The sequence below is a fragment of the Dipodomys merriami genome, unplaced genomic scaffold, assembly GCF_024711535.1.
Source record: "Dipodomys merriami isolate MVZ:Mamm:240054 unplaced genomic scaffold, mDipMer1.0.p SCAF_6, whole genome shotgun sequence".
Lineage (NCBI taxonomy): Eukaryota > Metazoa > Chordata > Mammalia > Rodentia > Heteromyidae > Dipodomys > Dipodomys merriami.
This window is the reverse complement of record NW_027206179.1, coordinates 63,705,102-63,720,272: the sequence shown is the minus strand read 5'-3', so window position 1 is coordinate 63,720,272 and position 15,171 is coordinate 63,705,102.

Below are 15,171 nucleotides of genomic sequence, written 5' to 3'. Positions count from 1 at the left end.
AGAGCTGTGGCTCAAGTAGTAGAGTGCTATGCTGGGGCAAAAAAGCTCAGAGACAGTGCTTAAGCCCTGAGTTCAAGTCTCAGTACTGGCACATAGATAAGGAAGGAAGGAAAGGAAGAAAGGAGGGAGGGAGAGAAGGAGGGAGGGAGGAAGAAAGAAAGGGAGGGAAGGAAGGAAAGGTCAAATGGAAAGAGGCAAATCTCACCATTCAAAACCCCAAGTCACACTTTGCCAAAACTCCAGGTTTCTAAGAGTGAAACCAATATCATCTTTCTAAATATAGAAGTCCTAGGGGAAATAAACAAACTCCTCAAAGCCTTCCCTTTGAATGTCTATGGCTTGTCTGTAGCTGTCTAAGCTTGTTGAGCATTTAAATCATGTTTGGGCTGTGGGGAAGGGAGAAGGAGGAGGGAAAATCAGTTTTCACAAACTAACCTGTACAGCTTCTGAAAGGATAACCGTTCCATTTATCAAAGTTGCAGCCTGGCTTTTGATTTCCAATGTTATCACTATAAATGATAACAATCTTTAAAACGGAGGGAGAGAGAGAGAAGGAGTCAGGCCCTTAACTTGTACCAGCCTCTCTGGTTTGCCTGAAGTGAGACACCATTGACTAACTTCAGAACTTGCTGTGGCCCAGAAGCAACAGACAAGTATGTGCTGCTCTGTTCTAAATAAGGGAACAGCAAGTACAAATAGAAGATTGGAGATTTGCTTTGAAGCTCCTCATGGCCCGTGCCAAGCCTCTCCCAGACTCCGGAGCTGTGGGGACGTGTAAGGGGAGGGCATGCTGCTTTAATGCCAGCATTCATTCCAGTGTGTGCCTGTTTAAGCCTGAAGGTCAGGAGTCTGATTTTGACATGCGCACTAATAGGAATCCTGCCAGCAGCTCAATAAGTGCTGTAATATTAGTAATAATTAATAACAAGGAAAATGTCCCTAGTGTGTGTTAGTTTTTCATTTTAGTGCTGTGTGTGTGTGTATGGGGCTTGGAAGAGGGGCTTGAACTCAGGGCCTCATGCTCTTATTTAGCTTTTTCACTCAAGACTGGGTCTCTACCACTTGAAACATACCTCTACTTCTGGCTTTTAGGTAGTTAATTGGAAATAAGAGTCTCCCGGATGTTTCTGCCCAAGGCAGGCTTGGAACCACAATCCTCAGCTCCCAGCCTCCTGAATCACTAGGATCACATCTTGTTTTGGTGCTTTTTTTAATCCTCAAAAGTTTCAAATCGCTTCATAGAACAATTTTTTAACCCACTGCTGACCTGTAACCAACCGGCCCCCACTTACTGTTGCCCTGTTGTCAAAAATACAGCCACCTTTGGCTTGTTTAAGCATGAGACAGATACCCACGGAAACCTAACATGTAAATTTCAGGTAGGCATGTTATAATTATCCACTTGAAATCAAAGCAAGAAATGCAGTTTAATACCTGCTCTGTTGCGAGAAGCACTCAAACACCTTTTTAACCAGAAACAGACCCTCGGTTTTCATAAGCTGATAAATTCCTCTAATGGAGTTTCTCTCAACACTGGCACTATTTTGTTTTGTCTTGTTTTTGTTTTTGTTTTTGGTGCTGGTCCTGGAGCTTGAACTCAGGGCCTAAGTGCTGCCCCTCAACTTTTCTTGCTCTACTATTTGAGTCATAGCTCCACTTCCAGCATTTTGCTAGTTCATTGGAGAAAAGAGTCTCACAGATTCTCCTGCCCAGGCTGGCTTTAAAACACAATCCTCAGATCTCAGCCTCCAGAGTATCTAGGATTACATGTTTGAGTCACCCATACCCAGCAACACTGGAAGCCTTGACATTTGGGACTATATAACATTTGTGTGTGGTGGTAGAGGGTGTGGCATAGGACTTTAGGGTGTGTCGAAGCATCGCTGGCCTTTACCCACTAGAGGCCAATAATACACACATCTACCTCCCAGTGCAACAACTGAAATGCCTCCAGACATTACCAAATTCTTATGGGTTGAAAGATGAGTATAAGAAATTACCCTCAGTGGGGCTGGGAATGTGGCTTAGTTGTAAAGTGGTTGTCTATCATGCATGAAGCCCTGGGTTCAAGTCCTCAGTGCCACACAAACAGAAAAAAGCCAGAAGCGGCACTGTGGCTCAAATGGTAGAGTGCTAACCTTGAGCAAAAGCAGCTCAGAGACAGTGCCCAGGCCCTAAAGAAGAAAGAAAAAAGAAATTGCCGCCCCCCCCCCCAGTTAAGAACTGCCTATCTGCTAGGCAAGGTAGAGGTGTTAGAAGGTATGCCATCAAATCTTTCATTCGGCTGGTGTTCACAGCTCATGTCTATAATCCTAGCTACTTAGGAGGCTGAGATCCAGAGGATCACTATTCATAGCCAGTCTGTGCAAAAGAAGTCCACAGGACTCCATTTTCAAAATAACCAGAAAAAGTCAGATTAGAAGCATGGCTCAAATGGTAGAGTGCCAGCAGAAAAACAAGTAAGTGCCATGCCTGAGCTCAAACTCCAGTACTATTTGTCCCCCTCCCCCCAAACACAAACTTTAATTCCTCTAGGTTGCTTGATTTAAGGACTCTTGGAGAAAGAGGGCCATATATCTACCTATATGGCCTTTAGGATTCAGAGAAACTGTGGCTGACATTAGCTCCTTCCATCAAAATCAAAGAAATAACACAACCCTAGACAGTCAAACACCACCCATTCCACAGAACAGAACTTCCCCCATAAAGGTTATGAAGTTACAACAGGATAGCATGGTAACAGCTTCCACATTCCCAGCATGTACCTTGCAGCCATGCCAACCCCAGTTCCCCTCTTCCCCAGAATTCACATCCTCCAAGGAGCAGCAGAATGAAGACCCTGATATAATTGCCTCAAGGCATTGTGGGAACACCAGCTGCAACTATCTCTGACCACTACCCTCCTTGGCAGCATCAAAGCCACAACCTCTACCAGGCACTCAGCAGTTCCAGGAACCCACAGTTCTGCCCGGCCCAGGCTGGTGACTCCAGGTGCCCTCCACATCAGGGGAAGTGAACTTTTCCCCACAACCTAACAGGAGAAATCTATTTTACTCCATGAGCTCCACGCCTCTTACACATACAAGAATATACCTGTTTAATTTTTAAATGTCTTATTTAGAACTAATTCTATTTATTTGTGTAGAAAAGGAGTACAAGGAATTTCCGTACATCCTTCATTCTGCATTCTCTCATGTTCACATCTTACATAATCACAGACCCAATCTCCGTACCTCCTTCCAAATGCATATTTTAAGTAGAAGTCTCTAAGGAAGCTATCTTTGTGATAATGCCATTTTCTATTACCGTTAAAATGCTAGTTTCATAACCCTATTGGCTCACAACTAATTTAGAAGACATATCCCCAGGCCAGCTCTCCCCCACTGGTTCTTTCTGGACTCCTCCCTGGGTTTCCTTTCTTCCTCAATAACCAGCTCTTGCATCTCTCTGGATGTCCTTTCTTGATGAACTGGGCAGCTCCTTGCATTTCCTGGACTCATCCTTGTACCACAGGTGCCTCTAGCTCTGATTTCTTGTGGCCTTAATGAATGTATTGGACATTCTGTCTGTCATCCCATTAAACATATGAGTAAAATTGAAAATAAAGCCAGGTAAGACCTTCACATGAAGCTGGGTGCTAGTGCTCATGGCTCGAATGTTAGATTCTCAGGAGGCTGATATCTGAGGACTGTGGTTCAAGGACAGCGCAGGCAAAAAAAAAAAAACAGCAAAAAGCAAGAAGTAAAGGTATGGCACAAGTGGCAGAGTATCAGCCTTGAGTAAAACAAAGCCAAGTCAGAGTGTGAAGCCCTGAATTAAACCCATAAGAGACTCCGATTTTTTCTGCCTGAGCTAACTTCAAGCTTCAATCCTCACATCTTGGCTTCTTGACTAGCTAAGATGACAGGTGTGAAGGAGACTTCCAAGCAAATCTGATATTCTCTAAAGCTGGACACTGCCTGGATTAGGGAATGATTGGGTGGCTGGCTGGGTGAGATTTCACACAAAAGCTGGGCTAAAACAAAGAAGTGGAAGGTGTACCCCTGACAGGGGTAGAATGTAAGAAAGGGCAACCAGTTTGTAGAGCCAGAGGACAACTCTACAATTGGTTTGAACTTATATATATTTTTCCCTTTGGCAGTATTAGAGTTGGAATTCAGGGGCTTTGCTGGAAGTGGAGGAGTGGCCCTGAGCCAAAAAGCTAAGGGACAGTACCCAGGCCCTGAAACACACACACACACACACACACACACACACACACACAGACTGGGGATGTAGCCTAGTAATGGAGCCCTTGCTCAGCAGGCCTGAGCTTCTGAATTCATCCCCAGGCCCTACAGAGACTGATTCAGCAAGGACTATGGCAGGGCCTAGAAATCTAAAGTGCAGGCATATTCCTAGCAGTACTGATGCTGCTTGGAGAACTCTAACCACCTCCAGACACTCCACGCATGTACTTCTGGGTCTGCAGAAAGCTCCCCATGGCTATGCCAGCCAGCACCCTTCTACCCACCCAGCCTATGGCATCTCATTTCATGCCTCCTTTTCCAGTTTGCTCTACCAGCAGGCCCCGCCTATCCCCCTGCCTTCCAAGAAGGCAAACCAGGAGATCCAAGGGAGCCTCCTCCTTCCCTAGCCTCATGAGCACTCTTCTAGCCGGTGGCAGTGAACGCTGGCCACACAGGCAAGAGCCTCACGGTTCCCACCCCTAGGAGTGTCTCAATGTGTGTGTCTGAACTTTGCTGGCCACTTGCACTGTGACTTCTCCACTCTCACATCCACGCCTGCTTGTGTGCACTCACAAATGCTCTCACACACAGGCACAAGCACTAGTTGGGAACCTTGCTCAAAGCAGAGTGGGTAATTGTGCCCCAGAAGACAATTGGTTGGTCTAAGAGAACTGAAAAGAAATAATTTTAGCCAGGTGCTGATAGCCTACTCCTGTAATCCTAATTACTCAGGGAGCTGAGATCTGAGGATCACAGTTCAAAATCAGCCCTCTCAGGAACGTCCATGAGATTTTCATCTCCAATTATCTAGCAAGAAAGCTGGAAGTAAAGCTGTGGCTCAAATGGTAGAATGCTAGCCTAGAGCAAAAATGCTCAGGGACAGTGCCCCAGGCCCTGAATTCAAGCCTTAAGATTGGCAAGGAAGGAAGGAAGAAAGGAAGGAAGGAAGGAAGGAAGGAAGGAAGGAAGGAAGGAAGGAAGGAAGAAAGGAAGGAAGGAAAGAAGGAAGGAAGGAAGGGTCCTACTTGTTAGGCAGGCATTGGGTCACTTAAGCTACAATTCCAGCCCCTTTGCCTTTAGCTGTTTTTTGTTTTTCCTTTTTGTTGTCAATTGTGGGTCTTAAACACTGGGCCTGGGTGCTTGCTCTCCCTAAGCTCTTCAGCTCAAGGCTAGCACTCAACCACTTGAGTCACAGTTCCACTTCCGGTTTTCTGGTGGTTAATTGGAGATAAGAGTCTCATGGACTTTCCTGCCCAGGGCTGGCTTTTTGCACCATGATCCTCAGATCTCAGCTTCTGGAGTAGCTAGGAATACAGGTATAAACCACCAGCACCTGGCTTGGCTTCAGATTTTTTGAGAAAGGGTCTCACTTTTTACATAGCCTGAACCATGATTTCCCTGTTTGTGCTACACACTGTAGTTCAGACAACATGCCTGCCCCACCATGCCTAGCTTCTTCTGTTGGGGTAGGCGGGGAGAGGAAGGGGTCTCTGACTTTTTCCCCAGTCTGGTCTTAAACCAGATCCTCCCCATCTTGACTTTCTGAGTAGCTAGGATTACAGCCATGAGCCACGGAGCCCAGTTTCAAGAGGCTTTGCTTTCTCTGCAAGGTCGTGATTACAGAGGAATGGACTTTGTTATTCTTTTCCTCTGCAGCTGAGGGAACAGTTAGGTGTCCCTGGTCAAGCTGGCTGAAGATGTCACCCAGGCACCCAGGGCCAAGGCAGAGGAACATCTGGCCTCCCGAGCTATCCGTGTTCTGTGGGCCTGTGTGCTAGAAAAACTTCCGGAAGAGCACTTTAAAAAAAAAAAAAAAAAAAAGGACTATGCTGTGTCCTTGGCAGTTTGTTCAGGAACTGGCTGGCAGACACAGCCTCCCGGGCCTGTCCCAGCCTAGCCTGTGTCTTGGAGGTGTGGCGGGGCCGTGCTGCCGCGTGTCGCCGGCAGGTGTCTCTTTCCTGGCCTGGGAACCTACTGTGAGTTCACCAAATGGAGGAGCGAGAGGAAGAGGAGCCCGGGGAGGAAGCCAATCGGGCCTCTGCCTGCAGCTGGCAGATGACAGGGACGCACAGCGAACTCCCCTAGTCCTGACTTGAGGACCCGAGGACCTAGCCACCGACCACAGAGGAGAGACACACTGTCACCCCGGCGGGGACACAGTGTGTTCCTGGCCTCCCAAACAGAAGGCTCCTCTCTCATCCTGCTTCTTGTTGTTGTTCATTTTGGCCAGGGGCTTGAGCTCAGGGTCTTAGCTTTTTCCGTCAAGGCTGGTGCCCTACCACGTGAGTCAGACCTCCATTCCTGGCTTTTTGTTGATTAATAGGAGATTGGAGTCTCACAGACTTTCCTGCCCATGCTGGATTCAAACCATGATTCTCAGATCTCAGATGTGAGCCACTGGCACCCAATGCTCCTGAGTCCCTTACCACTCAATTAACCAGCAGAAATCCATATGTGGAGATGTAGCTCAACTTAGAACACCAGCCTTGAGCTAAAAAGCCAACCAAGAGCATGAGGCCCTGAATTCAAGCCCCAGAGCGCGCGCGCGCGCACACACACACACACACACACACACACACACACACCACAAATGGTTAAAAGAAATAATAATGTCTGGGGTAGGGAGAACTGGAGGAGAACTATACAAAGGTGTGACACCGATCAAGATGTATTTTATTCATGAATTGATATGTTGAATTGAAACCCTTTTGTACAACTATTTGAGGATAATTTTTTTTAAAATTAAAAACGGGCTGGGAAGGTGACTCAGTGGTAGAGCGCTTGCCTTGCATGCCTGAGGCCCTAGATTTGATTCCTCAGTACCACATAAGCAAAAAGAAAAAAGCCGGAAGTGGCGCTGTGGCTCAAGTGGTAGAGCGTTCGCCTTGAGCTGAAGAGCTGAGGGACAGCACCCAGGCCCAGAGTTCAGGCCCCATGACCGGACCCAAAAAATAAATAAATAAAATAAAAACAAATGCAGCAGTGGTACTCACTAGATACTATGTTGAAAATGAATTATATAACTTGTGAGTGGGGATGGCGGGGGCAGATCTGGGAGAGAGCGAGGGAAGGGAGTGACATTCTCCAAAAAAGAAATGGACTCACTACCTAATTTATGTAGCTAACTCTTCTGTATATCATTTTTATAATAACAACTTAAATTTTTTTTTGGCGGGGGGTCAGTTGTGGGGCTTGAACCCTGGTCCTGGGCACTGTCCTTGAGTTCTCCAGCTCAAGGCAAGTGCTCTACCACTTGAGCCACAGCACCACTTCTGGTTTTCTGGTGGTTAATTGGAGATAAGAGTCTCATGGACTTTCCTGCCTGGGCTGACTTTGAACCTCGATCCTCAGATCTCAGCCTCCTGAATAGCTAGGATTACAGGCGTGAGCCACGGGCGCCCAGCTTTCATTAATTTTTAAATAAAGATTTTCCCCCCTTTTGAGACATTCTATGGCCTGGAACTCATGATCTTCCTCCTGGCTCTGCCTCCCCAGTACTGGGATCCTAAGTGTGTACTACAAGCCAGAATCTTTTTTTAAAAAAATTTTATTGTTATTATGAAGATGATGTTATTGTTATTATAAAGATGATGCATAGAGGGGTTATAGTTACATGTCAGCTAATGAGTACATTTTTTTTTGGCTAATGTCACCTCTTCCCTTACTATCTCCCAGTTTTTCCTCCTATTCCCATCACAAGTTGTAGTCATTTTCAATACAGTATCTAGTGAGTACCACTGTTGCATTCGCTCACTCTTTGTCCCTCCATTTCTTTGTCCACCTTGACCCTCCCAAAGACAGATAAATGAACAAACAAGACACAAGGAGAAGAAAACAAAAACAACAATGAAGAAATAATCTTCTTGTTTCCATTTCCTGGAGCTCATGTTGATAAATACTCCCTTATATGCTTAGAGGCACATGGGCATTGCCTCTTTACTGAGGGCTAACACTGGGACTGGGGCAGTGGTGGCTGCTGGGGGATATACTAGTGTTAACAAATACATTCCTGTCCTGAAGACATTTGCAGCCCTGTGAAAACATGTAAACAAGCAATTGGAATGTGGCCTGACTTGGTCTGACAGGTGTCTTGATCCTACTGATGGGGACAAGAGCAGAATCAGGATGGAGTCCCTATGGAAACACTGTAGTCTAAGTGACAGAGTCCCATAGGAAAGCCACCCCCTGAGGCTGACAGCCAAGGAGGAACTTTAGTAGTCCTCTGAGATCAAGCAATAGAAGCACTGGGAATCCTGATCTTTTGCTCTGCCATCACTGACCTGAACTCCAAGCAAATTCATTTTCTTGAAGCTCTTCAGGAATCTTTGTTTATCACCCATATCCTTTCCTTCCTTCCTCCTGAATCTGGGTCCTAGAATCTGGCTGAAGTTAGTAGAGAAAACAGGCTTATTCCAAGTTTACTTCTATGAAACTCTTACTTTCCTTTTCTGTTGTTTAATTTTTATTGTTGTTATTATTATTATCTTTAAGTAGCTATACTAAGGGGTTTCAGTTTATTTTGTGTGCTGGTACTGGGCCTTGAACTCAAGGCTGAGGCCCTGTCCCTTAGCATTTTCACTCAAGATGGTTACTTTACCACTTGAGCCACAGCTCCACTGCTGGTTAATTAAAAATAAGAGTCTCATGGACTTTTCTGCCTAGGCTGGCTTTGAACCACAATCCTCAGATCTCAGTTTCCTGAGTGGCTAGGATTGTAGGCATGAGCCACTAGGGCCTGGCTCTTGATGGTTTTTGATGTGGTCAAGCTCTGGGCTTGTCAATTTGTTTTCTGAAATAAGTTTTAAAAACTCCGAATTCCAGGAAAGAGCATCTTTCGGCTCACTGGGTTAACAGAACATTAGCTGTGTAATCCCAGCCTCTGGGGGTTTTAGGCAGCAAAAATCTCTCATCCCATAGCCAGAGAAACAGTCATAAATTCCCAAGGCACACTGGGGCAGTATGTAGGCTCTTGGCCTGCTTGGAGACAGTAAAGTAAAGCCGTCCCGGAGACAGCTGCAGGCTGCCTAGACTTTCTTCCACGCTGGCATTTTCTCCCTATTCCGCCAGTGAGAGACAGCCCTCTCTGGGTACGTTTTTTGTTGGTTTTAGTTTATAAAAACACATAGACCTCTAAGCTTTTAATGATCATTTGTTTGGTTTGGGTTTTTTTTTTTTGTGCCAGTCCTAGGGCTTGAACTCAGGGCCTGGGTACTGTCCCTCAGCTTTTTTTGCTCAAAGCTAGTGTTCTACCACTTGAATCACAGCTCCGCTTCCAGTTTTTTTGGTAGTTTAGTGGAGCTAAGAGTGTCTCACAGTTTTCTGCCTGAGTTGGCTTCAACCATGATCCTCAGATGTCAGACTTCTGAGTAGGTAGGATTACAGATGTGAGCCACCAGTGCCCAGTTTAGTGCCCTTTAAAAAAGAAAAAGGAAATGTTTGAGACAAAGTGTGGTGGTACATGTCTGTAATCTCAGCCCTCAGGAGACTGAGGCAGAAGACTCTCTAGTTAGGGGCTAACTTTGGCTATCTGGTGAGACCTCATCTCAAAAACAAAGCCAGGTGCTGGTGGCTCATACCTATAATCTCAACTATTCAGGAGTCTGAGATATGTGGATCCCCATTTGAAACCAGGCCAAGAAGACAAGTCTGAGAGGTTCTTATTTCCAACTAGCCAACAAAAAGCAGGAAATGGAGCTGTGGCTCAAATGGTAAAGCACTACCCTTGAATAAAAAGGCCACACAAGAGAGCAAAGCTCTGAATTCTAGACCCAGTCTCAGCCAAAAAAAAAAAAAAGGTAGCAAACAGCAATAACAACAAAGCAATACCCTGTCTCAGAAACAAAACAAAACCAAACAAAAAACAGACAGAAAAGGCAAACCAGAGTCTTCACTCTTCTGTCAGCCCTAATACTTACAGTGGGATCATTTATTTTTCTTGTGTCTATAAAGTATTAAAAGAACAGATGCCAGGTCTTATCAATACTTTAGTTAGAAGGGTGGTGAGCACACCACATATGCAAATAAGATAAACAATTACTTCTCATCATCCTGGGGGACACATCCTGAGAATGGCACATATTTCTCAAGAAACCTCTATTCTAAAGCTCACATTTTCCTGAGGGTGTTTCAGAAAAAAGGTTACAGTTTCAATCAATTAAATCCTTTTATTTTATCACATTTAATACATCAGAGATGTGTTTGTTTGAATACAAAAACTATTTCAGCAGGCCCGGTTTTTTGGTTTTTTTTTGTTGTTGTTGTTCATGGGGCTTGAACGCTTTCCCTGTGCTCTTCCCACAGCTCTTCTACTACTTGAGCCACAGCACCACTTCCGGTTTTCTAGTAGTTTATTGGAGATAAGAGTCTCACGGACTTTTCTGCCCGAGCTGGCTTTGAAATGTGATCCTCAGATCTCAGCCTCTGAGTAGCTAGGATTACAGGTGTGAGCCACTGGTGCCCAGCAGGCCCGTTTTTATTTTTGTTTATTTTTAATGTGCTTTTGTTTGTTTTTTTGGCTGTTTTGTTGGGGTTTTGGCAGTATTGGTGTTTGAATTCAGGGCATGTGTTTGCTAGGTAAGTGCTCTACTACTTAAGCCACACCTCCAGCCTTTTGTGCTTTAGTTATTTTTCAGGTAATGTCTCCAGTTCCTATCCAAGGTTAGCCTTACTAGCAATCTTCCTACGTATTACCTAGAGTAGTCTATGCCACCACCGCTGGCTTGTTTATTAAGATGTGGTCTCACTGCCAGGCACCGGTGGCTCACGCCTGTAATCCTAACTACTCAGGAGGCTAAGATCTGAGGATCATGGTTCAAAGCCAGCCCAGGCAAGAAAGTCCATGAGACTCTTATCTCCAATAAACTACTCAGAAAACCGGAAGTGGTGCTGTGGATTAAGTGGTAGACTGCTAGCCTTGAGCTGAAGAGCTGAGGCACAGTGCCCAGGCCCAGAGTTCAAGCCCCACAAAAAAAAAAAAAAAAAAAAAAAAAAAAGATGAGGTCTCACTAACTTTTCTCCCAGGCTAACTTGAAATCAAGATCCTCTAGATTTCTGCCTCCCAGTAGGTAGATTACTTGCCTATCCCTGTTCCCCCCACCACTCCTCCAAAAAAAAAACTGTCTTAATGAGAAAGAAATAACCTGGCCTGTGTTAATCTCATAAAATTTTGCAGTAAGAAAAGTTTTTGTGTGTGCCAGTTCCTATGCTTGAACTCTAGGCCTCAAACTCTTTTTTCTTTTTTTTTTTTTTTTTTTTTTTGGGGGGGGGGTCCGGTCGTGGGGCCTGAACTCTGGGCCTGGGCGCTGTCCCTCAGCTCTTCAGCTCAAGGCTAACGCTCTACTACTTGAGCCACAGCACCACTTCCGGCTTTTTTTCTTTTTGCTTATGTGGTGCTGAGGAATCGAACCCAGGGCCTCTGGCATGCAAGGCAAGCGCTCTGCCACTGAACCACCTTCCCAGCCCCATTGTTTTTCTTTTTGCTTATGTGGTGCTGAGGAATTGAACCCAGGGCCTCATGCATTCAAGGCAAGTGCTCTACCACTGAGCCACCTTCCCAGCCCTAGGCCTCAAACTCTTACTTAACTTAATTGCTCTTGAGCCATGCCCCAGTCTGCCATTTTGCTGGTTATTTTGGAGATGGAGCCTCACAGACTTTTCTGACCAAGCTGGTTTTGAATCTTGATCCTCCAGGTCTCAGCCTCCTGAGTAGCTAGGATTACAGTTATGAACCACTGGCACCTGAGAATACAGGTCAGTAGTAGAGGAACTTGATTTGATTCCCAGAACTGGAAAAAAAAAAACAACTGACTAATATGCCTGACAGGTGGCTTTCTTATACCACTGAGGTACACCCCAAATGTTCTACTATCCCCAATGCTTAGGAATCTCAGGGGCGTCTTACAAGCTCCTATTCCCTAGAGCTTGAAGCTTTGCTCTATCCTGCCCTTATGGGAAAAGCCTTTCACACAAGCTGCCCATCTAAGGCTCTCAAGACAGTTCCTAAATGATTTCCTTTGTAGTCTTGGTGCATGGATTCATTTAACTCCGTGAAGATGTCAAAAATGGTTCATTGAAGCTGAGCATCAGTGGTTCACACCTGTACTCTTAGCTACTCAGGTGGCTGAAATCTAGAGAATCATGGTTTGAGGCAAGCCTGGGCATAAAAATTCTCAAGTCCATCTCTAAACTAACCAGAAAATGTCGAGCTGAAAGCTTGACTTAGGTGGAAGAGAACCAGCTAGGCAGGCAATCCAAGCAAATACAAGGCCTTGAATTCAAAACCCAGTATTAACCAAAAACAAAAACAAAAAACAAATAAATTCTGAAGCCAGTTCTGGTAGCTCATGACTATAATCCTAGCTACTCTGGAGGCTGAGATCTGACCATTGCAATTTGAAGACAGCAGGGACAGGAAAGTCTGTGAAACTCTTATCTCCAAGTAACACCAGAAAACTGGAAGTGGAGCTGTAGCTCAAAGTGGCAGAGCACTAGCTTCCAGCAAAAAAAGCTCAGGGACAAGGCCTAGGCCCTGAGTTGAAGCCCTACAACCAACAAAATTAAAAATAAAGTAAATCCTTGACTTTGTATGGTATCTTAAGAGGTAAAAGGAGAGCCGGGCGCTGGTGGCTCATGCCTGTAATCCTCGATTTTCAGGAGGCTGAGATCTGAGGATCGCATTTCAAAGCCAGCCGGGGCAGGAAAGTCCGTGAGACTCTTATCTCCAATAAACCACTAGAAAACCGGAAGTGGCACTGTGAGCGCTGCCTTGAGCTGAAGAGCTGAGGGATAGTACCCAAGCCCAGAGTTCAAGCCCCACGACTGACCAAAACAAAAAAAAGAGGTAAAAGAAGGAGCCAAAGCGCCAGCCCTCCAGGAAATTAAATAGGAAGTCCAAGTAGAAAGTAGTGTCTGTGATAAGTACCTGGACAGCATGTTTAGGGTAGGAAGTAGGACACGTCTAATGAGGAGATAGCCATTGCAGGAGTGTCTCAACCAAGAGGATGGATATATGACCACCCGGCACAGAGGAAAGGTGAGCTATGCTGTGATAAATGCTTGAGGTTAAGGAATGTCAAGGTCAGAGATAGCCAGGACTTTGACCTGAAGGTCAAGGGCCATACTCTACAAGGACATGGCAGGGTTTCAAGGCTGTTGGATTTCTGTCTTCACTTCATGCTCTAGTGGGTCAAGATCTCTATAAAATGTGCTACTTTATTCCTAACTTTGATTGTATGTGTGGGAGAGGGGGTTGGAGGGGGTAATGCTGCTACTGGAACTTGAACTCAGGGCCTATGCTTTAACTTGGCTTTTTTGCTCGAAGCTGGTGCTCTACCACTTGAACCACAGCTCTACTTCTGTCTTTTTGAGGGTTTACTGGAGATAAGAATCTCATGGAGCCAGGCACCAGTGGCTCACGCCTGTAATCCTAGCTACTCAGGAGGCTGAGATCTGAGGATGGTGGTTCAAAGCCAGCCGGGGCAGGAAAGTCGGTGAAACTCTTATCTCCAATAAACCACCAGAAAACCGGAAGTGGTGCTGTAGCTCAAGTGGTAGAGGGCTCTCCTTGAGCTGAAGAGATGAGGGACAGCGCCCAGGCCCAGAGTTCAAGCCCCATGACGGACCAAAAAAAAAAAAAAAGAATCTCATGGATTTGTTTGCTCTGGCTGATTTTGAACCACAACCCTCAGATATAAGCCTCCTGAATAACTAGGATGATAGTCATGAGCCACCAGTACCTAGCTCCTCAATCATGTTTGTAAACCTTGTATTTTAGGGGCTGGGAATGTGGCTTAGTGGCAGAGTGCTAGACTTGAGTAAAAGAAGCGCAGGGATAGTGTTCAGGCCCTGAGGAGTTCAAGCCCCAGGACTGGCCAAAAAAACAAAACCAAAACCAAAAACAAAACAACTTGTATTTTATCTTGTTTGCTTTTTTTTTTTTGGGGGGGGGGGTCCGGTCGTGGGGCCTGAACTCTGAGCCTGGGCACTGTCCCTCAGCTCTTCAGCTCAAGGCTAGCACTCTACCACTTGAGCCACAGCGCCAGTTCTGGCTTTTTTTCATTTTGCTTATGTGGTGCTGAGGAATCGACCCCAGGGCCTTATGCATGCAAGGCAAACGCTCTACCTCTGAGCCACCTTCCCAGCCCATCTTTCTTTCTTTCTTTCTTTTCTTTTTTTTTTTTTTTACACCGGAGTTATTTCTTAAAAGGTTTTTGGATTCTGAGTCTAGTATCTTAACATATAAGCTATTCCTCTCAGCTTTGTGTCAGCAACAGATACCTTCAGCCTGTAGCTCTCCTGAGAATTCTGTTTTGAGTGAAGAGCTGAAGATAGAGGCCTGTGGTCAGTTGGAGAGACTGCCATCAAAGCTGGAACGCACCAAAACTTTTGGTAAGTGATCATTCTTCCAGCTGTGAATCCATCTAATTGTACCAAGATCTGTTTAATATCTTTCCATTAACCAGCAGGCACACTACAAAGGACTCTTCTCTAATACCTTACTGAACTTCATAAGCACTGCCTTGATTTTCCAGCCCAACCCTCCTATCAAACAAAGAAGTCAAGTTCTCTTACTCCTCGCCAGTCATATTTCTTTTGCCCAACTCTGGACTTGCCCCCTTGTCCAAGAGATCACTTAACACCAGATACCAGCCACATGGAAAGCAGCTTCCCTTTGTGGATACAACAGCTGCACGATGTAATTTTGTTTTCTTAAGTGCACTGGTGCATAAATCTAAACAGTCATTCTCTAGCCAGATGCCAGTGGCTCACACCTGTAATCCTAGCTACTCAAGAGGCTGAGCTCTGAGGATTGCAGAAAAGTCCATGTGAATCCAATTAACCAGCAAAAAGCCAGAAGTAGAAATGTGTAGAGCACCAATCTTCAGTGAAAAAATTTAGGGATAATGCCAAGGCACTAAGTTCAAGCCCCAGTATCAGCATACAC